We start from the raw sequence: 24,328 nt of genomic DNA, 5'->3' as shown, positions 1-24,328 counted from the left end.
CAGATTGGTTTGACATGATTTGTTCTTGACAAATCCATGCTAATATTATTTATCACCTTATTATCTAATAGGTGTTTGCAAATTGATTGCTTAGTTATTTGCTTCATTCTCTTTCAAGGTGCTGAAGTTAAGATGACTGGTCTGTAATTCCCTGGGTTATCCTTATTTTCCTTTTCACAGACAGGCTCTTTTCCATTCCTCTGGAATCTCTCCCATCTTCTATGACTTTTTGAAGATAATGGCTCAGATACCTCCTCAGTCAGCTCCTTGAGTATTCTAGGATGTATTTCATCCTGATGACTTGCTTCCAATGTATTTGTAGAAAGTTCTTTTGTTACCCTTTATGTCTCTAGCTAGTTTAGTCTCATTTTGTGCCTTGGCCTTTCTTATTTTGTTTTATATATATATATAAAAATATATATATTTATCCTTTGTAATTTGACCTCATTTCCAGTTTTTGTAGGACTCTTTTTTGAGTTTCAGATCACTGAAGATCTCCTTCAATAATTGAAGATCTTCAGACCATTGAAAATCTCCAAATCACTGAAAATTTTGGGATTATTTGCATTATTTTAATGACAAGAACATATTGTTCACCTCCTTGTATGTTAAAATGCAGTCATACTGATGTGCTAGTTATCAAAAATCAACTACTTAATAAAGAAAAAAATAATGGACTTCATTTAGCATGTTGAGGGCTTGTTGGCTCCCAAAGATACACTAAATATATTTTTGATAAATGAAAAATCTGTGATTTTTTTTGCAGGGGCGCAAGGTGTGTTAAAGTCTTATTGTAGGCTAAGGACATTAGTAAGCATTAACTTTGTCTATAAACTGAAGGCCTGGAGAAGCTTTTGTGGTGTTGTTTGGTTTGTTTTGTTCTTTTTTTAGTCACAATGTGAATCAGAGTGTAATCTTACTCTGGGACATGTCACTATGAACTGTGCAGAATCACACTGGCCTTTTCATTACTCTGTCTCATGGCAAACTCTGAGCTAAGGTCAGAATGACCCCGGGGGCATTTTTGGCATTACTGACTTCTGAACTGTGAACATCTGAGTTTCCGATTATTTTTCCCTGTAAATTTAAACTAGCACTATTGCAAGTTGAATCCCATTTGATTTCCCGACCATGGGCCTGCTTCTGCAAATGCACGGAAAAAAAGATACTTACATATGTATTTGAAGGAAGAGACCCTATTTTCTAGCCTTTCTGGGTGTCTTTGTATAATTTCTCTACCACTCAATTTTGTGTCAGCTGCAAATGCAACTTGTGTTCTTTACTCCCTCTTCAAGATCAATCCTGTTAAAGACTGGAGCTGGTCAGGAAATTTCCACTGACAAAGTCATTTTAAGGAAATATGGAAAAGATTTTTCAACCATTTCTAATAAATACATTGCATTTAAAACACATATATAGAACACAGTTGCTTAGGTCTGATTCTTTACACGGGTAGGTGGTTGTAAGGGAGTTTGCTCAGAGTTGTGCCTGGGGTAGAACAGCTTTGGTATTTCAGGCCTTAACCACACTAATAGCTAAATTCTGATCTTGCTTACATGAGTGTAACTGAGATCTGAGTTTGACCCTATGTTTGAAACAATGCTAGCAACAATCATGTTTAAGCATGGCTTGTTGCTAGCAAGGAAATTGTACTGGAACCTTAACCCTCATGGACAAAGATTTATTTACAATGGTAACTATATGTTCACTGGATTGGATTTGGAGTAACAAAGTACCTCACTTGATAGTATCAATAATTCTAAAATCTAATTATCTTTTTTTTCTGCTTTTAGCCTGTCATCAGTCTAGCTTTATGTTGTCATTTGTATCACTTCAAATAAACTTCAAAATTAATTTCCTTTAGCCATTTCATTATGTTTTTCTTATAATACACTGGGATATAATCATTTTTGATTAATAGAAAATACAAATTCATGACATAGAGCAAGTAAGGCTGTAATCTAGTTTTATAAGGTAAGGCAATATAATGTAATATTGTGGATTTTAAGGTCAAGAGGTGTCACTTTCACAATGATTAAATATTGAAATGGATTTTATTGTTACCTAATTTAATATGAGACAAAATTAAGTGAGTCAGCTGAAGATGGATCAGCAAGATTCTAGGTAATGACAGATCAGGCCTGTGTTTCGATTGCAAAACCTTAAATCAGTTTCATTTTGGGGAATAACAGAATATGACACAGCTTTCTCAAGGCAGAACTGGGAAGAAATGATGGATTGGCAGAGTCCCCACACACACCTCTGGGGTTTACCTTTATTGTTAATTTTACTAAAAAACAAAAAAATCCATTTAAGTTTTCTCCTGGCCATGACTTGTTCCTAATGTTTCATCTTACAAGGCCCTTCTATCTCTGCACTTCATTCCCTCTTCCCCCTCAGAAAGACAGTAGCACAACTTCTATATTCTGAATTGAAACTAATGAGCTTGTAGCGGGTTAGCAGTTTTTTTTCCCTGAGACACCTCACCCTGTTAGCATGTGTTGGTCCTGCTGTCTTAGTGATCTTAAACCTGGTCACTGTTTAATCCTTTCTCCTTCCCACCTCAAGGATACCATCTAGAATGTACATGCCTTTGTTTTCTTCTGTGCAATCCAGCTAGGACCCAGCTCCCAAAATCCCATGTTGCTGCCAGAAGGGTCTTCTCCCTGCCTGTGGCATTTCCCCTTACCATGCCCATGAATAAAAGCAGTAAGAGGTTTGACCTGAACAGAGCCCCATGAGACTATGGATGGGGACTGTCACCAGACTCCATCTCCACAAATGAGCTTTCAGGATCAGGACCTTATTCATTAATACTACTATTCATAAAATAATAGAAATCTTAATTAAAAGAGCATCTACAAAAATAAAGTTGCAAAGCTAAAATCAGATGTTGTCAAGAGCGCATTTGGCTGCTATGAAAACACTTATACTGACAAACACTTCTATAAAAACTGAGAGCCCCTGCCATCACTCCATCCCCTGACAGTGACTTAAAGGAACTAGGGGCGGAAGGTAAAAAAACCTTTCCCTTCTCAGCTGGAACAAAATGTTGGGGTGATGGGGAGGCTCTTGCTTTCTGTGAACCCTAGTTTAAATAACTTTTTTTCTTTATAGTACTGCGATGAGTTGGAATTAAGGTTCTATTTATTACTTATTTGATGAGTTCAATATTTTTTCTCCTTGGAGTGAAATTATATTGTGATGAAGCTCAAGAAGTGCTTAGCTGAAGCTATTCCTAGTAGTCATTTTATTGGGATAAAGTATATAGGCAGCTCACCCTGCCATTTCTCTCTGGGCGTTCTATACACTGTCTACCGTTGTTCTTTTTCTATACCCCTGTTGTTGAAGGTGTTCAACACAAAGCAGAAAAATAAGGGTGAGGCTTATGTAGGATGAGCAGATGTCCTGATTTTATAGGGACAGTCCTGATTTTTTGGATCTGTTTCTTATATAGGCTCCTATTCCCCCCCCCCCACACACACACACACTCCTTGTCCTGATTTTTCACATTTGCTGTCTGGTCACCCTAGGCTTACGTAGAAAAGTTTATAGCAGTAGATGCCTTTGTTACTCCAAGTGGGACCAAAGCTACCAGGAGGCAGTTCTGTTAGTTCACACAGATGATCAAATTCCCCTTTAATCTACCATGATACATGAAGCTGTTAAAGTGGTCCAAGAAATACCAGATGTTATGTCTTTGGTTTCTAAAGCTGCTTCTAAGGTTATACTTTAAACTACTTTTTGGGGGGAATGCAAAGTTCGGAAGTTTGGTCTGATTTCATTGAGAATAAATTACATTATATTTACAAAAATATCTGAGTAGAGAGAAACAGGCAGAGCTAGTGGCAGCAGGGAGAATGCTCTCCTCCCTACATGGGAAGCTACTTAACTGGCTGCCTGTTTAGGTGATAGACTGGCACCCCAGAGGGTAGGAAAAGGCATTCCCCTTTGTTTTATGTTGTGAATTTGTTTCCTGTTGTTTACAGGAGGAGTACGCCTTGGACCTGCCCCGAGCAGGAGCAAATTTACCATGAAACAAACCATGTGGTGGGATGTGGCCCCCAACAACAGGAGGACCCCTAAAATATAGGACAAACCTCATCTGACAACCTGCCCCCAAGTCCTGGCCAGTGGTACAGCAGGGCTCAGGCAGGCAGTGTCCCCCTCTCCCCCAAGGGGCACACAGAGATGTGCCAGCAGCAGGGCTAAGGCAGCTCGCTGCCTTGTCTGCCTCCTGCCCTCCATGCCGCGCTGTTCCCGGAAGCAGATGGCATGTCCCTGGGGCCCCTGGGCGGGGGTCTCTGTGCACTGCCCCTGCCCAAGGGCCAACTCCACAGCTCCCATTGGCTGGGAACTGCAACCAATGGGATCTGCAGGGGCAGCACCTGCGGGCAGCCATTCGCAGAGACCCCCTGATACCCCCGTGTAGGAGCTGCCAGAGGTGGGGGTGTGCCAGTCGCTTTGGGAGCCACACCACCCCAGGTAAGTGCCACCCCCTTCCCCCCTCCTGCACCCCAACCCCCTGCCCCAAACAAGGTACCTCACTTTATTTTCATTTACTTCCCATTACTTATAATATAGGAGGAGGAAGAAGAAAAAAAATGAAAAAACAGGGGAGATAAGAGAGAATGTTCTTTTTCTTGTCTGGGTCCTGAGGGGAGTGCCCCAAAAATGAAGCTGCACACAGGGCCCCATTAACTCTAAATCAGCCATGGCCCTGAGGTCTACCTGGAAAATATTGACAAATAAACCCCAAGTGGGAAAATTAATATTGTCCAGAGTGGGGCTGATTTACTCCAGGCCCCCTACTGCCAGAGAGGGAAGTGCTGAGCCCAGTGACATGGAGGAGGTACCTTGCCACACCACCCATTTTTGAAAATCCTTGCCCCCTTTCTTTTCTGTTGTGTAGAAAAGTTTTGCCTAGTGAACTATTCAGACATTTGAAAAGAGACAAACAGGATATCTTGAGGTCTTTTCTTACTATTTTACAGACCCCACAACTCCTTTTCTGTATGACAGTATATATATATATCCTCTAGAAGTCTTGTTGTAACAATCTAGATAATATATTGTAAAGAAAAGGTAAAGAAAAATACATTTAAATGGCATTAAAAAGTAAAATAAAGCCACACATGGCAGCCAGAAATAGACTAGTTCCCAAGGTGTGACTCAAAATACAATTATTGTGTCTGGGCCTGTGAACATGCCTGGAAGGAAAATGGAGGACTCTGAGGAATTTGAGCAGTCATTACTTGTTTGCCTCACATACAGCGCTTTGCTCAGAGATCTCCATAGGCTGGATACGTTATGGACTTTAACTCTTTTTTCAGTCTTCTATTTAAGAGTGTCATTCCAAGTTCTTCTACATGTACCAAATAGATAGGCACCAGCCATTACATCTTGGTCATCAGGGGTGGATCAGGGACATTCAGAACTAAATATAGGCCTCTACAGTTTGAGCCAAGGTACTGTTTCCCCTACCTGCAGGTGATTTATATCCTCTGGAGACAGGGCTGGCTCTAGGGACCAGCAAACCAAGGCGGCAGAATTCAAGGGGCGGCATTCCGGTTTTTGGTTTTGTTTGTTTTTTTTTGCTTCAGCAGTTGCGCTCTCAGAGGTTTGGGGTTTTGTTTTGGTTTTGGGTTTTGGTTTTTTTTTGCGCTTGGGGCAGCAAAAAACCTAGAGCTGGCGCTGTCTGGCACCATCCTGCAAGATGAGCTCTATATTTTTCCCCAAAGTGATGGTTTCCATTTTATGTCTCTGTCTAACTTACATGGAAAATAGTAGGGTGGAGGTAGTGTCTTTCCACTGAATTAATTATGAGTTGGATCAGTCAGTCGCTTAGTAAATAAGTATATCTGAAACACTGATTTAAAGTTGTATTCATTACATTGACACAAAATATGTTAAATATATGGGCACAGAGCAAAAACAGGTGCACAAGTCCTGAGCTCTCCACACAGAGGCAGCATACTCAGTCCTTGGTAAGAAGGGAACATTTTGCTTTGTTTTCCTGTGACATCAGTTCCCTGATTGATAGGATAGTACTGATGGGCATTTAACTGTCTTACACAAGCCAGCACCAGACCCTGCTGTTACCTCAGTTTCTCTTTCTTGAGTGTCTCACCATCTGCATTCAGATATTCAAGAGACAAAGACCACTTTTTGTGGTCAAGTGTCAACTTAAAACAAGCTTGACCCCAACTCCACAGTTTCTTCCGCCCCTTACTGGGCTCAAGTTTTGTTTTCTCCTCAAAACCCAGGTTCTGCTGCCTGGCGCTTCCTCAAGCCTCTTCCTCGTTAAAGTTTCTCCTCTTGCCCCTCAATACAGTTAGTTCCAGCTACGCCTTTTCATCTGGCTTGACATCCCAGTTAGGTGCTTAATTTCCTTTATTATATTTGTACTGTGACCTTGCTGTACAAGACATTGTACGCACATAATGAAAAATAGTATCTGCCTGTAAGACTTACAACATAAGTACGTATTCAGTGTAGTTGCAACCACGTTGGTCCCAGGATATTAGAGAGACAAGGTGGGTGAGGTAAAATCTTTTATTGGACCAATGGCCACCTCACATTGACAGAAGTTGGTCCAATAAAAGATATTACCTCATCATAAGTATGTTGTAAGCCATGAATGCAACAAACAGATGGGAAAGCACGAAGTAACAGCAGCAAGGCATTTATGATTAGTATAATAAGCAGTAGTTGCAGCACACTAGCTGCCTAGCCACCTTATTCTATTCTCTTCTGTTGCATTTGATCAAAGTAATTTTGGTTATAAAGGGAAGAAACTCCCTTGAGCCTGCAATTTCAGGTATGAAGTCAGTTTTTCATTACAATAAATGGCTAACAAAATACCTGTGATTGAGAAATAGAAAAATAAAACACAATTAAATAAGATGATAAAAATGCAAAACAGGCCTATTCCTAGCAGCAATATTAGGAAGTCATCCCTTCAGCCTAGGCCAATGCTAGAAAGAAGGAAAAGCCAAAATCTCTTCTAATCCCCATCCGTTTTATATAAGGCGGTTTCCCAGAATGCACACTTGAACTTCTAGTGTCTGTCTCATGATTTAGCTTTCAGTTTAGGATCACATTTCTCAGGATGCTCTTCACTGAAACATATACTTTAAGGTCAGAAGGGACTATTGTGATTATCTAGTCTGACTTCCTGCACATTGCCACAGAACCTCACCCACCCACTCCTGTAATAGACCCCTAGTCTCTGGCTGAGTTCATTAAATCCTCAAATCATGGTTTAAAGACTTCAAGTTACAAAGATTCACCATTTACATTAGTTGAAAACTGCAAGGGAGCCATGCCCCTGGCTGCAGAGGAAGGCAGAAAACCCCCAAGGTCTCTGGCACTCTGACCCAGGGGGAAATTCCTTACTAACCCCAAATATGGCAATCAGCTACCCCAAGTATGCGGGCAAGACCCACCAGGCAGACACCTGGGAAAGAATTTTCTGTAGTAACTTAGAGACCTCCCCTAGTATCTCATCTTTGGCCTTTGGGAATTTTTGCTATTGGCAGTCACTGATGGTCCACATGCCATTGTAGGCAGTCCCATCATACCATCTCCTCCATAAACTTATCAAGCTCGGTCTTGAAGTTAGGTTTTTTCCCCGCACAGCTCCCCTTGGAAATTTGTTCCAAAACTTCACTCCTCTGATGGGTAGAAACCTTTGCCTAATTCAAGCCTTAACTTTTTGATGTCCAGTTTATATCCATTTGTTCTTGTGTCCACATTGGTGCTTAACTTGAATAACTCTTTTCCCTCCTGGGTATTTATCCCTCTGATGTATTTATAGAGCGCAATCTTATCTCTCCTCAGCCTTCTTTTGGTAAGGCTAAAAAGGCCAAGTTCTTTGAGTCTCTTCTCATAAGGTAGATTTTCCATTCCTTGGATCATCTTGGTAGCCCTTCTTTGCATCTGTTCCAGTTTGAATTCATCTTTCTTAAACACGAGAGACCAGAATTGCACACAGCATTCCAGATGAGATCTCACCAGTGCCTTGTCTAATGATGCTAATACTTCCCTGTCTCTACTGGAAAAACCTCACCTGATGCATCCTAGGACTGCATTAGCATTTTTCACAGCTGCATCACATTGACAGTCCAATCACATGGGTCTAAATGGGTCTTTAAACCAACCTCTTTGTTGGGGGAAGTGCCCTTTGGAGCAGAGACTGCAACTGAAGAAATTGCACAAACAAGCTTCCCAATCACATGAATTCTCAAGTGACAATTAAACATTCAATAGTAGAGCTGATGTAAAAAATGGAGAAAATCCTTGTGACAATTTTTGTGACACGTTCACCCTGTTTTGTGTCATAATTTCAAACTTAGATGAACAATTTCACCAGCACAAGGTGGGTTTGGCATATGCTGTCAAAATAGGGAATTAAAAGCCTGCGATTTTCTTCTTGGCTGACCCTACTTCCCTAGCTGCTTTTGAAAATAGAATGTTCAAAGAAAATTCTGTTTATAAATTCAAAAACAAACTATCCATTACCTTAAGTAAATTAGGGAAATAGTGGGACTCAAGAATTCGACAATCATTTTTTGACAACTGAATGGATGGAAACTGCCACTTTTCCTCCTCTATTGACAGCGGAAAAAACTCAGCCATAGCAACTGTGCCCATGGTGCCACTGAATGTCTCGAGACCTTGTAGGCAATGCTTGGGGTTTAGGAAATGCCCCAAAAGCCTGGGCCAGGTATTCATAGATTCATAGATTCATAGACTCTAGGACTGGAAGGGACCTCGAGAGGTCATCGAGTCCAGTTCTCTGCCCTCATGGCAGGACCAAATACTGTCTAGATCATCCTTGATAAACATTTATCTAACCTACTCTTAAATATCTCCAGAGATGGAGATTCCACAACCTCCCTAGGCAATTTATTCCAGTGTTTAACTACCCTGACAGTTAGGAACTTTTTCCTAATGTCCAACCTAAATCTCCCTTACTGCAGTTTAAGCCCATTGCTTCTTGTTCTGTCATTAGAGGCTAAGGTGAACAAGTTTTCTCCCTCCTCCTGATGACACCCTTTTAGATACCTGAAAACTGCTATCATGTCCCCTCTCAGTCTTCTCTTTTCCAAACTAAATAAACCCAATTCTTTCTGCCTTACTTCATAGGTCATGTTCTCAAGACCTTTAATCATTCTTGTTGCTCTTCTCTGGACCCTCCAGTTTCTCCACATCTTTCTTGAAATGCGGTGCCCAGAACTGGACACAATACTCCAGTTGAGGCCTGACCAGCGCAGAGTAGAGCGGAAGAATGACTTCTCGTGTCTTGTTTACAACACACCTGTTAATGCATCCCAGAATCACGTTTGCTTTTTTTGCAACAGTATCACACCGCTGACCCATATTTAGCTTGTGGTTCACTATGACCCCTAGATCTCTTTCTGCCATACTCCTTCCTAGACAGTCTCTTCCATTTCTGTATGTGTGAAACTGATTGTTCCTTCCTAAGTGGAGCACTTTGCATTTGTCTTTATTGAACTTCATCCAGTTTAGCTCAGACCATTTCTCCAATTTGTCCAGATCATTTTGAATTTTGACCCTGTCCTCCAAGGCAGTTGCAATCCCTCCCAGTTTGGTATCGTCTGCAAACTTAATAAGCGTACTTTCTATGCCAACATCTAAGTTGTTGATGAAGATATTGAACAGGGAAGCATTCTCAATCAGTTCCTAAGTGACATATTCTAATTGCCTCCTGAGAGGAATGGAGAAATTCAAGTCTCCTATCTCTTCCAAAAAGCATACATTTCCTTACACTTGCTCACATGGAAAGTCGGTGCCTGATTTACTGAACTACTTAGGCCCATACTCTGAGAAATTCATAAACACAGACTCACTGACAGGTTTGCCAAACACAAAACAATACCCTAAGATAAATGATTAAAGCAAAGAACAAGAATAGAATAATAAAGGAACATCCACAGGAGCAAGAATTCTTAAAAGGTGAAAAGTCCAGTTTGCAAGAGAGCTTTAAAATAGACATACCGCTTTTTCATGTATGCAGTACTGTGCCATTAAATAGTTTTTCTAGTAAAAGGGCCATGACATCTACATGCCTTTTGCACCTGGAGAGGTAATTGCTTTTCAGCACAAGTCATTTCAAGCTCTGTGCCATAAACTGAGTGACACACTGGACAAGTAATATTGTGTTCCCACAGCACAAATCAGGGAGGCAGCAGACCAAGAGAGTGACCATATGCCCACCATTTTCCCTGGATTTCAAATTGCATCTTGTGAAGCACTAAAAATCCCTATCCAGCAATTTGTTACAAAATGGATGGTATTCCAGCCCATATTCTTTTAGAATAATTCTGGCATAAACTGGTTTTCAGATGTACTGTGAATACCGGCTACTTCAAACAGGAAAGGTTTTTATTGTTCATTTTTAAAAGTCTTTTGATTGTTCTGCATTTGAAATTTGTTTCTCACCTATGTCAGACATTGTGACTGTGTTTTATAGTGATCTCAGCTTCAAATTCCCAGCTTAGAGCTGAGTGAAATGAATATGTAACCCCCTGCTTGCTCAGAACAGCACGCTGTCCCGCTCTAGTGGTGGCTAGGCTAGGCCATCTAGAGAATGATGAGCCTGCTACAACCTTGACTAAGAGAGCTGTGTCTTTTAGCTCATGCAGTAGAAGCTCATGTGTTTAGCTCCAGAGATTCCCCAGGTTTGATCCCCACTGCTGACGCCCATGTGCAGGTCGGTGTTACAAATATATAAAGTTTAGAATATAATATCAAAAAATTACTTTAAAAGAATGTTAAGGTTGCAGAATCAAGCCCTCAAACGTTAGGAGAGGCTAGAATTCAGGTTACCTGTGCAACCTTAATTTCAGCCACCTTGTACACATGCATTATTATGCAATCGTGAATTACATAACCACATACTGTCTCTTCCACAGGACCCCTGCTTCATTCAGTGTACAGAATGGATGGCACTCACTTAATGAGCTGCTATTCAATATTTCATCTTATTCTTATTGTTCGATGTGTGGCCCTATATCTTATTTACTGCATGCTGTCCTGAAAACATCATTATCATCCTCATAGGCTTTTCTGCGGTGCTTAACGCTATAGTATCTAAGTGCTTCATAAACATGAATTTATCTTCACCATACCCCTGTGAGGTAAGGGGGTGGGAGGTGATGGGATGTGTAAACACCACACTGGGTTCAAAGGAGTTAAAGGAAAATATTTGGGCCAGGTAGCTCCACCCCTAAAGATCATGATCCAGCTGAAGAGAAAGCTTAAAAGGGAGCAACTGACTCAGAGTGGGGAGCAAGACAGACCTACAAGGGGGCCAAAGAAGCCTCCCTCTGGGGAGAAGGATGCACCCTGAGCCCAGCTGGGGTTGAATGTTTAGTTGTATTTTCTTTTGATATCTTATGTTGTACTTGGAGCCATGGGAAAGATGGAGTGTAGAAAGTGACATAGGGAGTCACTAAAATGAGCCAGAGCCTGATTGGCTCTCAAAGCCCTGGGTAAAAGCTCATCGGAGTGGGAGGGCCCTGGTTCCCCTACCAACTGCCTCTGCTACAGGAAGGACATAAGTCTCATTCCCACTCCACTCACTCTCTTGTAAGGAGAGGACAAGGACAGTGAAAACACAAGGTGACCCTAAAAGCCCATACGTTGATGAGGAATTGGAATGAAAAACCATCCTACTGGAGGGTGAGGCTGGATCAGAGATGATTGGTACCTGCTGATCGTGGGAGAGCACAATTTAAAGGGTCACCCCCCAACAACATGAATCACACCCCTCCCAGGCATGCTGCTCCTTACCTTCAGCAGCCCCTCTTTCCAGAATCTTCCTCTGGGGGAAGTCAGAGAGAAATAGCCAAGTTGCTTGACACCTTGCAGGCCTCTACATCAGCAAAGATAGCACTCCTGATCAATGAGGCCTTGTTGAACCCTGCCAAGGTGATCTGGCAGACCCCAGCTGTTTGCTGCTGCCGCCTCTCTCCACGGAGATAAAGCAGTGGCCCTTCTCCACAGCTGTGCCTCTCCCTGTGGCTGCAGCTTGCAGCTCATCAGCTCCATGAGCTGCTGCACAGGAAGGGGCTCCAGCCAGCAAACTCTGGTAGAAATCAGGGGTGGGGACCCATGTCCTCTCGTGATCCCCCCCCCGCCCACGTGCCGCCTCTGGGTGGATATGGGATGTGCTACCTATTAGACTATGTAGTCCTCCGAGAACTCTGTTACAGGGATTATTATCCCTATTTTACAGATGGACACCTAGATGGGTGGCGGGTGAACCCCAGGCTCAGGGAGCCTAGCCCCTGGCCTGGCCTGCCCCTTCTATCTGAGATCCCACCCTTCCCATTGAAGCCCAGAGTCCTGACCCCCCTCATGGCCACCAGCTCCCCGTCCCCCAGCCCCAGAGCACTGGGTGGGTGGGTGAGCAGCATGGCCCACGGTCCCCCTTCCCCAGCCCTGGAGCATCGCGGGGGCAGCGTGGCCCATCTCCCTCCAGCCCCAGAGCACAGGCCAGCCCCCATTAGCTCCAGCCTGGGGCCACAGCCATGGGGCGGGGAGAGCCCCCAGCAGCACAGCACCGGGAAGCAGGAAGGGGTCTGGCAATGGAGTATGGGTGGGGCTATGCAAGGCTGTTTGGGGAAGCTCAGCCTTGCCCTGGCTTCAATATCAGCTGCCCACGGACACCAAGGAACACAGATAAAGGTCAAAAGTGTCCACTAGTCTGAGACACACAGGACCTGATTTTTCAGAGTATTTAGCATGATCTAGCACATTATATGTTTAAAGTACAGCTCCAGTTGATTTCTGTTGCAGTTGTGAATGCTCAGCACTTCTGCAAGTCGGACGCCAGTGTCTCAAGGCAGGCAAAAAGAAAAAGAGGAACCCATAATTAGTGACTATCTGTGAAAAGTTTTGTTTAAGTGACTTAACCAGCATCACATGGGAACTCTATGGCAGAACCAGGGACAGAATCCAATTCTCCAGGATAATATTCAATTGTTTGGTCCCAACTTCAAACTACATGCTATGTTTCAATTCTGAAACATCACTGTGATTTTCTAAACATAAAAATGGCCTTAGTGATCAAACAAATAGAAAGGGAGCGGAGAGAATCTCAAAACATAGTGTGGAAATAGAATTAAAATCAGTTAAGATAAATGAGTAGGCAAAGGACAGCGAAGGGGACTCTTAGCACGAAGCTATTTTGTTCATAAAAGGTGAAATTGAGAGATGCACACACACACAGCCTTAAGAGAAACCAGAATCCACCACTCTAAGCTGGGGGCAGGTTGCTGGTATGTCTCTCCTTCACAGGGGCTGAAGCAATATACAATTCCCCTCCATGCTCCTGTGTAGCTATTCCCAACACCATATTTAAATAAGCACCAATCTGTAGCCCCACCTCCAGTATGGTCCTCCACTCTGGTATATTCTGAGCTGATTAGAAATCCATCTCCCCAGCGTGCTAAGGATGTTTCTCCCCACACCCCATCCCTCAAACAGATGCTGTAAGTCTTCTGCAACACAGAGAACCTCACAGAGCCTTCTTCCAGGGAAGACTTTAACCCAAATGGTATCAGAGGGGTTACTATAGGATATAATTACATAAATGTTCAGAGAGAAGTTTAATAGATCTCTCTATTGGTTTAAGTAAGAATCTACAGGGCTAGAAGGGGGGACCCTGGAGGTGATGGACCACTGATGCCACCACATCACCACTGTCTGGGCTCCTGTATGAGGATCTTGGGAGACTGGGGTGGCAAGAAGTACCATCCAGCAGGACCCGAGTGGCAGCTCCTTGCAGCACACTGATTTGCTGGTACCCATACTTAAGCTAGGAAGACATGATGGGGAATTTTCTGAACAATACATACTGCCCCCTTGTCTTGTTTCAGACCCTGCATGTGAGATCCCAGACTCCAGCTTCTGACCCTGCCTGCCTCCTGGCACTGGTCTTGATTTATCCTCCAGCCTATCTCAGACTCTGACCTCCTGGTAACTGGACCCTACCTGTCTTCTGATGCCTGAATCTTGATTTGCCCTCTGGTACCTGACTGTAGGGGGGGGTCACCCGCTCCAGCCCTGAGGGGTTTAAAAGACAGCCCTGGGAGAGGGCTGTGGCAAGGGAAAAGCTACTAGGCTGATTGGGGAAGCAGCTGCAGCTAGGCCATGCCCTAATCAGGCCTCGCCCTATATAAGAGGCTGGGAGCCAGGTGCTCACTAGTCTCTCTCTAGCTGTACAGGGAAAAGGGCCTGGCTGCAGGGAGCTAGAGACAGGGTACCTGAGTGAAGCAGGGCTGGGGAAAGGCAGAGGAGCTGGGGAGCTCCAGCCTGGAAAGCCCCAGGCTGCAGCCTAGCATTAGGCAAATAGGTACTGGGCATTGCAGAGGCAGCAGGTCCAAAGCCCTCCTTGCCTGTGATGAGTGGCTTATACTGTAGTCATGCCATGAGCAGCATCTACATAGCGTTGTGCAGTCCAACACCCCTCAGCTCCTTTTCAACTGCTTTGGTCTGGGACAAAATCTTGAGCAGAGCCCCTCGTACATCCTTAGCCTTTAGCAATAATAGTGTTTCTGTTTATAAGGTTGTAGATATTAGCCATTTCCTTTATTTCTCTTTCCCCTGGAAAAAACAAACATTCTCTTGCTCTTCCCTGCCTGTTATTTTTTAGCTTAACATAGGTTTCCTTTCCTACACCCTTCCCGAAATTCTCCCTTGTCAGGGTTATGCCTGGATCCCCTGGGTTCAAGAGGTGCCTCTTCTGTCATGAGACCATCCCCATGAGCAACAGTCACTTAGAGTGCATATGCTGTCTCAGTGAGGGACATGTCTCACAGAAGTGTACCCACTGCCTCAAATTGAAGGCTAGGTCCAGACCTGAGGCCAAAATTTTACAAATGGAGAGCTCTCTGTGACCAGCCTCAGATCCTGACTCTGATACCTCTCCTACATAGCGATTGCCATTAGCATAGTCATCAGCCGACCCTCGTTCACTGCACACCACCAAAAGAAAATCTACTGTCTCCTGTCCAGACAAAAAGAAACAGGTCACTAGTTCCAGGGCTGGTGCAACCATTTAGGAAAACTAGGTGGCCGCCTAGGGCGCCTAGTGGTTGGGGGTGCCTAAAAGTCCTCTCAGGCGAGGAGGTGGAGTGGAGGTGAGCTGGGTGGAGGGGTGCGCGGGGAGGGCTACCCACAGTAATGGGGGGGGCACACAGGGGAACAGCTCCCCGCCCCAGCTTACCTCCACTCTGCCTCCTCCGCTGAGCACACAGCCCTGCTCTAAGTCTCCTCCAATCAGCGCCACAAGCCTGGGCGGGGAGGAGAATTAGAGCAGCGCCGGTGTGCTCAGTGGAGGAGGCAGAGCCGAGGTGAGCTGGGGCAGGCTACCCAGGCTGGGTTCGCTTCCGCGGGGGGAAGTCTCCCCAGGCAGGGTTAGCTGCATGGCGGGGGCGAGGGAAGTCTCCCCAGGTGGGGTTAGCTGCCATGGCGGGGGTGTGAGGGGAGAAGTCTCCCCAGGCAGGGTTAGCTGCTGTGGGGGGACAAGGGGTCTCCCTGGGAGGGGTTAGTTGCCGTGGGGGGATAGGGGGGAGAGGGATTAGCTGTCACAGTGGGGGAGGGTAGCTGCTGAGGGGCGGCTCCCTGGGTGGGGGGCTGAGTCAGCTGCTGGGGGGGCGGGGTTAGCTGGGAGAGGGGTGCAAGGTAGAAGTTTCGCCTAGGGCGCAAAACTTCCTTGCACCAGCCCTGACTAGTTCACCCTCTAAGAAGCTGCCTCAGAGAGAGGCTTCCCCTGTGAGGTCACTAGCCTCAACATCTTCAGGGCTGAGACTTAGCTCCAGCAACCAGCCAGGCACCTCCAGTACCGCTGATAAGGAGAGGTCCAAAGAGCCTAAACGGACAGGACCACAGACTGAAACAGTCACCCAGGACCAAGAAAGACAGTGCAATAATTTCAAAATCAGTACCAACCGCCTCAACCCAAAAACAGAGTGCTTCAGCACCTAGCAATCCCTCGGCACTGAACAAGACCTCAGCACCATCTACTGGCTGCTCAAAAGAATGCACTCCACCCTTGGCACCAGCAATGCTCTCAATCTCTACACAGCCACTCATGCTGATGATGTTCCTCACGGTACCACAGGAGTTTCAATATCCCAGAGACCTGATCATCTCTGACACTCCAGAGTCGCTGCTTCTCCATAGTGAACTCCCTACAACTCATACCTCTTTCTCAGAGACACACCACCACTCTCCTTCATCACCGAGGATCGCACCACCCTTCTCTAGCAAGGAAGGAGAAGAGGAAGAGGAGAAATACTCCACTGTACCATGCACTCCACCAGCGTATCAAGGGCAGCCACACAGAGAATCATCTCAGCCTTGATATCCAGAAACCAGAAGCAAACCAGGCCTCTGGTACAGACCTTCATGGATGCAATCCCATATGCCAGTGGTTTTCAAACTGTGGGTTGTGACCCAGTACTGAGTCATGGAATGTAAGGCACTGGGTCGCAACAGCTCTGATCAGCCCCACCGATCGGGCAATTAAAAGTCCCGTTGGTGGTGCTGCCTAGCTAAGGCAGGTTAGTTCCTGCCTGTTGTGACACCTCACTGCACCCCAGAAGTGGCCAGCAGCAGGTCCAGCTCATAGGCAGGGGGGCCATGGGGCTCCGTGCACTGTCCTCGCCTTGAGCACAGGCTCCACACTCCTATTGGCCAATGGGAGCTGGGGGGGGGCCTGCAGGCGAGACCCACACAAAGCCGCTTGTGCACCTCCACCTAAGGGCCATACCTACTGCTGACCACTTCTGGGGCGCAGCACGGTCTGCAATGCCAGGACAGGCAGGAAGTCTGCCTCTGCACCCCCACTGCACCACTGACCGGGAGCCACCTGAGGTAAGCTCATGCCCCAAGTGCCTACCCCAGCCCTGAGCTCACCCCCCAAACCTGGAGCCCTTTCCTGCACCCCAAACTCCTCATCCCCGGCCTCACCCCAGAGCCTGCACCCCCAGCCCAGATCCCCTCCCACACCCTGAACTCCTCATTCCTGGCCCCACCCCGCAGCCCTCACCCCCCATCCCCCAACCCTCTACCCCAGCCCTGAGCCCCCTCCCACACCTCTTGCCCCTCATCCCCATCTCTGTTGGGTTGCGGGCATCAACAATTTTCTTCAACTGGGTCGCCAGAAAAAAAGTTTGAAAACCACTGTCATATGCCAGTTCTGTACATTGGCCCTATTGGGACCCATAGGCTGCACATAAGGAGCACTTTCCCAAACCACCTGCAGAGCAGAGACAGAAATAAATACACTCTCTGTCTTAATCAGCTCTATACCACCTGAAACTGAACCAAAAGCACTAGAGAAGCAGGAGGAAGAAACTGATGTAGAGGTTACATCGCCAACCCACTACTCCTCATCTTCCCCAATGAGGCCATCATGCTATCACCTCCAACATTGGCAGATGCTTTTAAATAGTTCCAAAAACTGTTCTGCAGGATTGCGGACTCTTTCCAGAATCTTCCTCTGGGGGAAGTCAGAGAGAAATAGCCAAGTTGCTTGACACCTTGCAGGCCTCTACATCAGCAAAGATAGCACTCCTGATCAATGAGGCCTTGTTGAACCCTGCCAAAGTGATCTGGCAGACCCCAGCATCAATACCACCCACCTCCAAGTGAGCGGACAACACTATGTCCCACCTAAGTGCATGAATTTCTCTTTTCCCACCCTACTTCAAACTCCCTTGTTGTCAATGTGGCACAAGAACAAGGGGAAACACCACTCTAGGACAACTCCCTACGACAAGTTAGACCTCTTTGGTTGTACAGTAACTCCTCGCTTAAAGTTGTAGTTATGTTCCTGAAAAATGTGACTTTATGTAAAACGATGTTAAGCTAATCCAATTTCCCCATAAAAATTAATGTAAATGCGGGGGTTAGGTTCCAGGGGATTTTTTTTCCACCAGACAGAAGACTCTATATAAATATAATACACACACACACACACACAGTATAAGGTTTAAACAAACAGTTTAATACTGTACACAGCAATGATGATTGTGAAGCTTGGTTGAGGTGGTGAAATCAGAGGGTGGGACATTTACCACTGCTAAATGATGAACTAGTACTCGGCTGAGTCCTCAAGAGTTAACACATTGTTAATGTAGCCTCACACTCTACAAGGCAGCACAAATGGAGGGAGGGGAGACAGCCTGGCAGACAGAGACAGAGCAGGGCCGCCCAGAGGATTCAGGGGACCTGGGGCAGGGCTGGGTCTTCGAAAGCAATTCGGCGGCAGGTCCCTCTCGGAGGGAAGGACCCACCACCAAATTGCTGCCGAAGAATGAAGCAGCAGCGGTAGAGCAGCCTAAGTGCCGCCGATCGTGGCTTTTTTTTTTCCCCACCTCTTGCGGTGCTTGTACTTACCAGGCAGTGCTCCGACAGTTTGGTAGCACTTCCGCCGCAGGTCCTTCAATCGCTCCAAGTCTTCCGCTGCCCTGAAGGACCCGCTGCTGAAGACCCAGGGCCAGTGAAAGGCTCGCTGCCAAAGTGCCACCAAAAATCCAGAGTGGCTCACAGGGCCCCTGCAGGGCCCAGGGCCTAGGGCAAATTACCCCACTTGCCCCCCTCTCTGAGTGACCCTGAGACAGAAACACACATCCTGTTTGTGTGAGTGAGAGAGAGAGATGCACATTGCCCCTTCAAGTACGCTGACCTCACTTTTAGGTCTACATTGCCTTTTTAAGTAGATCAGCAAGTGAGCCCTGTGGTGTCCCGTCCGGTAAGCGAGGGGCAGGAGCAGGGGGATGGGGGCACCCTGACATTAGTCCCCCTCCCCTCTGCTGCCCCACAGCAAGCAGGGCTCCAGGGAGCAGCTTCAAGACAGGCAACAGGAGCAGCACATGGCAGTTGGGGACAGCTAGCTGAACTGCCAGCAATTGATAGTCTGCTGGGCAGCTGCCTCACAGGGAATTTAGGGGAGCAGGGAGTTGATGGGGGGTTTCCGGTCTACCCTGATTCCAAGCCCCTACCAGCTAGCTCCAATGGGCTGCTCTTTCTGCAAGCAGTGGACAAAGCAGGCAGCTGCCAAACAATATTATAACGGAGCATTGCACAACTTTAAATGAGCGCGTTCTCTAATTGATCACCAACATAACAACCAAACAACTTTAACTGGGAAGACTTTAAGTGAGGAGTTACTACAAAACATATTCTTCAGCTACACTCCAGTTCCATATCACTAACTACGAGGCACTTATAGCCAAATATAATAAAAAACTATTCCAAATTCTAGGAATTCTGTCAACACCTCCCAGATGACAAAAAGGAGCAGTTCCAGGCACTGAAGACTCCAATCCCAGGTGCAGGGGCGCTACCGCACCTACAGTGGAGCACACATAGGGGGACACATCTTGAAAAACCTCAATTATTGCACAGGGTGAGTATCCTTCTCTTCTCCAGTCCAGACATGAAGACCTCTATTGGGCCACCACTCGCACTACAAAAATGCAGAAAAATATGCATGTGATTCTCCCAAAATGCCCTCTCCTGTCCCCAGGCCTTCCCTCAGCATCCTCCCAAGCCAAGACTTGGGGACAGAGAAGCAGCACGTTGACACTTATGGAAGCCTTCTGCAGTACCTGTGCCAAGTCTTTCATGTTCTCTTTTGACAAGGTGAAGCAGCAGCCTAGAAAAGATTAAGGGATGCCCCCTATCACATGGCTGGGCAGGATAAGTTTTCAACTAGCAATAATCATACCTCAGATTAACTTCATTGGTTATGATACGAGAAGTTGGCCCAAGTGGCAGAGAAGATAGGTCTGTAGTCTTTTCCCCTGCCTGATAGAGGCAAGGAGAAAATCTGTCAATTGCTAGCTACAGTCCCAGAGGAAGAGTTACTTTATTTTATGCTATTTTCAAAAACACTAAAATCATACCCTGAGGCAAGGACCTCAGAAGGACTTGGGTGTGCTGTTTGCTTCCCTTTCCAGAGTAAAATAAACCATTATTTTACACACCTGTATGCCAGGTCACAGCACAGGAGACAATTAAAAAAAAAACCCACAGTGCTCAAAGTGGCATGAACAGGTGCTCCTGAAGTATCTGATTGCAAACCAGGAGCAGATACACTCATCTTTTTCTATAAACTGTAAGCCTTACTCACTACAAAAAGCTTTTTTGTAGCTGTTCTGTTTAAAGGTAAGTCATTGCAACGAAGTATTCATCCCAGTAATAGCACAAACAGTTTCAAAATCTTATTCAGAAGAATACATGGATATACTAAAAGATGGCTGTATTTCATTTAGGGTCAGTATGATGGGATCTGCTTACCCCCGCACTAGCCGAGACAGGGTTAAGCCCATATTATTGACAGCCGAAGTCTTGCCTCCCTGGCAGGACTGGGTATGCTCCAAATGCTCTAGCAATATAAAAGGGAGGAAGCCCAGCTCATTCTGGGCTAGAGGCCACAGGGGATGGACCTGTCTAGGAAGCTCTTGTGGTGGGCTAGCCATAGCCCTGGACTACTCCAGGAAGCAGCTTCCCTGGGCCTGCTTGATCCCCTGCAACAGGGGGAGCCAAAGGAAGTGATTGGCACAACTGACCATGGAGAATCCAAAGCCTCATGGGAGATCCCAATGCACATACTGGTAAGAAATAACCAAGGGAAGGTGATGAAGTGGTACCTCCCACCTGGGAAACCTCAGTGAGTTTTGGTAGGACCCCCTGCTGAGTCAGTGGCAAATTGCTCTGCCACTGTTAGGGCCCTGGGTCAGGGCCTGGTGGAGTTGGGTGGACCTGCCCTCCCCCCCACTCCCCAGTGGGACTTCCACACCACTTGGTGGGTGTCCCACCCCCTATTGAACTTTGGCTGCTAGGCCACGCTGCCCTGCATCTTAAGGGCTGTTATATTGACTCTGGGCACTAGACCATGCTGCCCTACATCTCAAGGGTAGCTCCACTGAACTCTGGCTGCTAGGCCACGTGGCCCTGCACCCAAGGGCTGTTCTATTGACTCTGGCTGCTGTGCTGCCCTGACCCTAGGGGTCAGAAAGATGGAGAAGAGTCAGCTAAACTGAATCTCCATTCACATTTTTAAAATGTGAATAAATATGGCTTTGAAAAACTGGATCTATCCCTTACTTGTTGCAAAGCTTCCAGTCCTGAGAGTCCATTTTCTGACTGCAAATTTTCACTACATTTGGACTGACTTTTCTTACTACTGATTGTGATGTGTACAATTTACAATTAAGTGCCATTCATAAACATTCAGACCTAATGTAACTCACACCAGCGATAATTTGGTCTGCTGAACATACTGTAAGAATACTGGACTAAATTCTGCTCTTGGTGTACATTTATTGTAGCTTGAAAGCTACCCCCCCTTAAGTTATACTCTGAATTTACACTGCACATATGACAACAGAATGCGGCTTACTCCCTAATGCCATTCTAAAAGTTTTAACAATATTTGCCCACTTTACGTGATCAGAGCAATTTTTCAGGTTGTGATCAGTGGGCCCGAGTGTAGAAGTGTATGGAAACTACTAGCCTTCACTTCATTAGTATGAGCAGGCATAATCTGAATTTTTACTAATATTCAGTCCTTTGATCCAAGCCCCAATTTTTCCATTTATACCATTTTCAGAACTCAGCTTTTTTTTTTCAGTGAAATGGCAGTTTTTTCCTCTGTTGAAGCTGCTTTTCAATGTTAACAACAAAACATATAAGGCAAAACTACCAAGTGTTTCTTGCCAGAGGTAACTATTTACCACAGTGCCCCCAAACAGGTCAGCATTAACAGGGAGTAAAATAGGCCTAAATATATTGATATCATGAAACATCCTAATTGTCAAGTTAGGAAACGCCACAGATCTGGCCACAGTCATCCATGCATTTATGACCTTGAGGCATGATTACTGCAAGTCATGTCTAGGAGCGAAGCTACACAACTTGGAGTGGGAGGGAAATGGTACAAAACACAACTGATTTGCTTAGCAACACAGGTTGCCATGAGCATATCAAGCCATGGCTCTTTATGCTAGCTCCCCATGACTAAATACACAGACTATTTCAAGGGCTGTGCTGTTGTTCAAAGCCTTCCAGAGGCTTGGACTTTGCTACCTGAAAGAGCTCCTCCTCTTTCTCCGTGACCATGATTTCCTATAACAGACTCTGCTGGAATAATGCAACTCTTGATTAGCTTGGGGGAGTTTGTCAATGCAAGAGACAGAAATTTTTTTGCAAGAGCTGAAAATGATGATAGATATTTATCATTCTAATTTTATCTGTTAATCATAGCTTTCCATCAAATTTACTCTCATGCTCTTGCTTTCACACACACACACACACACACACACACACACACACACACACACACAGATCAAGCTATTTTCTCTGTAGGCTGAAAAGAGGGATTGTTCTTTCCACTTGTAAGTATTTTGGAGACATCCAGATAATATGGTGATGGGACCTATAACAGCCTATTTAGATAGTGGATTTGAACCATAATATTGATTATGGATCTATGATCAACAGTTGCATCCATTTATAATTCTCTTAAATATATTTTTGGCTTTTCCAATCATTGAGGTTGATAACAGTAAAAATGTGAGCGGTATAAACACTATGGCCAACATTTTCAAATCTGAATGCTTACAGCACCCATGCCTTCCACTGATGGTAATGGAAACTCAGCACCTCTGAAACTCAGGCTGCTTCTCATTAAGGAACCAAATCCCTATTTAGGCTCTGGTTTGACAGTGTTGATGTTACAGCCCAATTCTGAAATCAATAAGCGTTAAGCTACTGTAAGAGCAGAGAGAATTGAGTGTGAAATCTCTTATCCTGTAGAATAGTTTCCCAAGGCAACTGATGAATGTCATACTAGAAAATAAACTGTAGGGAGAAAACTGCATAAATAAAACCTTTGACAATTTATATCCACAAGAGTCAGGAAATTCACAACTATGGATCCCAGCACAATTGTAGGATTTACCCATGTATATTAAGCAACAAATGTAAGATTACTATTTATTACTGTATTGCTTATACAGTGTCAGAGAAAACCAGAGTTCTTGCTCTCAGGTTGGGTGCAGCAAGTCAGATATTTCTATCTCTAGCAATTGTGTGGAGGGAGAGAGCTAAACAGGTCTCTCTACAGGTAAACAATTACAGCAAGCATTTATACCTTCATTACATACAATAATGAGCAACAGCTGCATTTTGTTTATACATAGATCATCCTGATATCTTATTTTTCTCACCTATTTAGACTATAATCTGCATTCCATACTTATCTAACACAAGCTTGCAACAACTTCTCACACAGTTCTTTCCTACTCGCCTCACGCAATCCTCGCTTCTACAAGTCTTGCGTTATTAGAGTTACAGTTAGCCTGACTTTTGCTCACAGAGGGGACTGTCTGAGTTGAAATCCCCTTCAAATTCCTGATCTTGCTCTACTTCCATAATAGTAACACTGGCGTGCACGGCACTGTGCAATACATTAGCTGTGACAAGGCTAAAGAACTGGTCCCTGCTCAGAGAGAGAGTTTACAGTATAACGATACAGCCCATATAGTGTAATATCAAATGCTGACAGCCATAGTATAGCTGTAAGCATTAAACATGCTTAATTGCGCCCACCCAGACAGACATCAGTGCAACAGAGGCAGCATTAATGTAAGCCTGTATTCTGGCTGCTTTCACCTGCATGCAGAAGCTTATATATATAGTTTAGACCTTGCTCTGACCCACCTACCACAAATTAGTCCTAGGGTACAGGTGAATTTTGCCCTTTTAAGGTCTAAACTGCCACCTCTAGGTATGGGTGGCCTGTGTTTAGGATCTCTTCAGGCAGTCACTATTGGGGAAACAATTCCTGTCTTCGAGTTTCCTTTCCAGGCCCTGGCTTTTCAGGGTTTTATGGTACATATGTACAGCACAAACCAAAATTAAGCCAAAAAATGGCTTAGCAGGGCTAAGTTTGATTGCTGGATTTTCTCGGATTTTTCTACCTTTAAATTTTCAACCATAATGCTTCATTAATTTAGGTTTGGAGGGGAGAGGGAGGGTATTTCCCATTGTCCTAGTTAAAAACAAATTTATTCAATGTTAGATGGCTTTACATTTCTGTATTGCCCTGCTTCTTGTTTCATGGTCTTCTGCAAAATTAAATCCAGTTCTGCCTGATACATTCTAATGAGTCCAGGGTACATCTGGCCACATGTTGTGAGGCTTTTATGGCAGTGTTACAAGTTGGAATGTATTTTGTACATTTGCTCCAAAAAAGAAAGAAAACAGAGGCTGAAAATGA

Source organism: Gopherus evgoodei, chromosome 1 (assembly GCF_007399415.2).
Source record: "Gopherus evgoodei ecotype Sinaloan lineage chromosome 1, rGopEvg1_v1.p, whole genome shotgun sequence".
NCBI classification, from domain to species: domain Eukaryota; kingdom Metazoa; phylum Chordata; order Testudines; family Testudinidae; genus Gopherus; species Gopherus evgoodei.
This window is presented reverse-complemented; position numbering follows the sequence as displayed.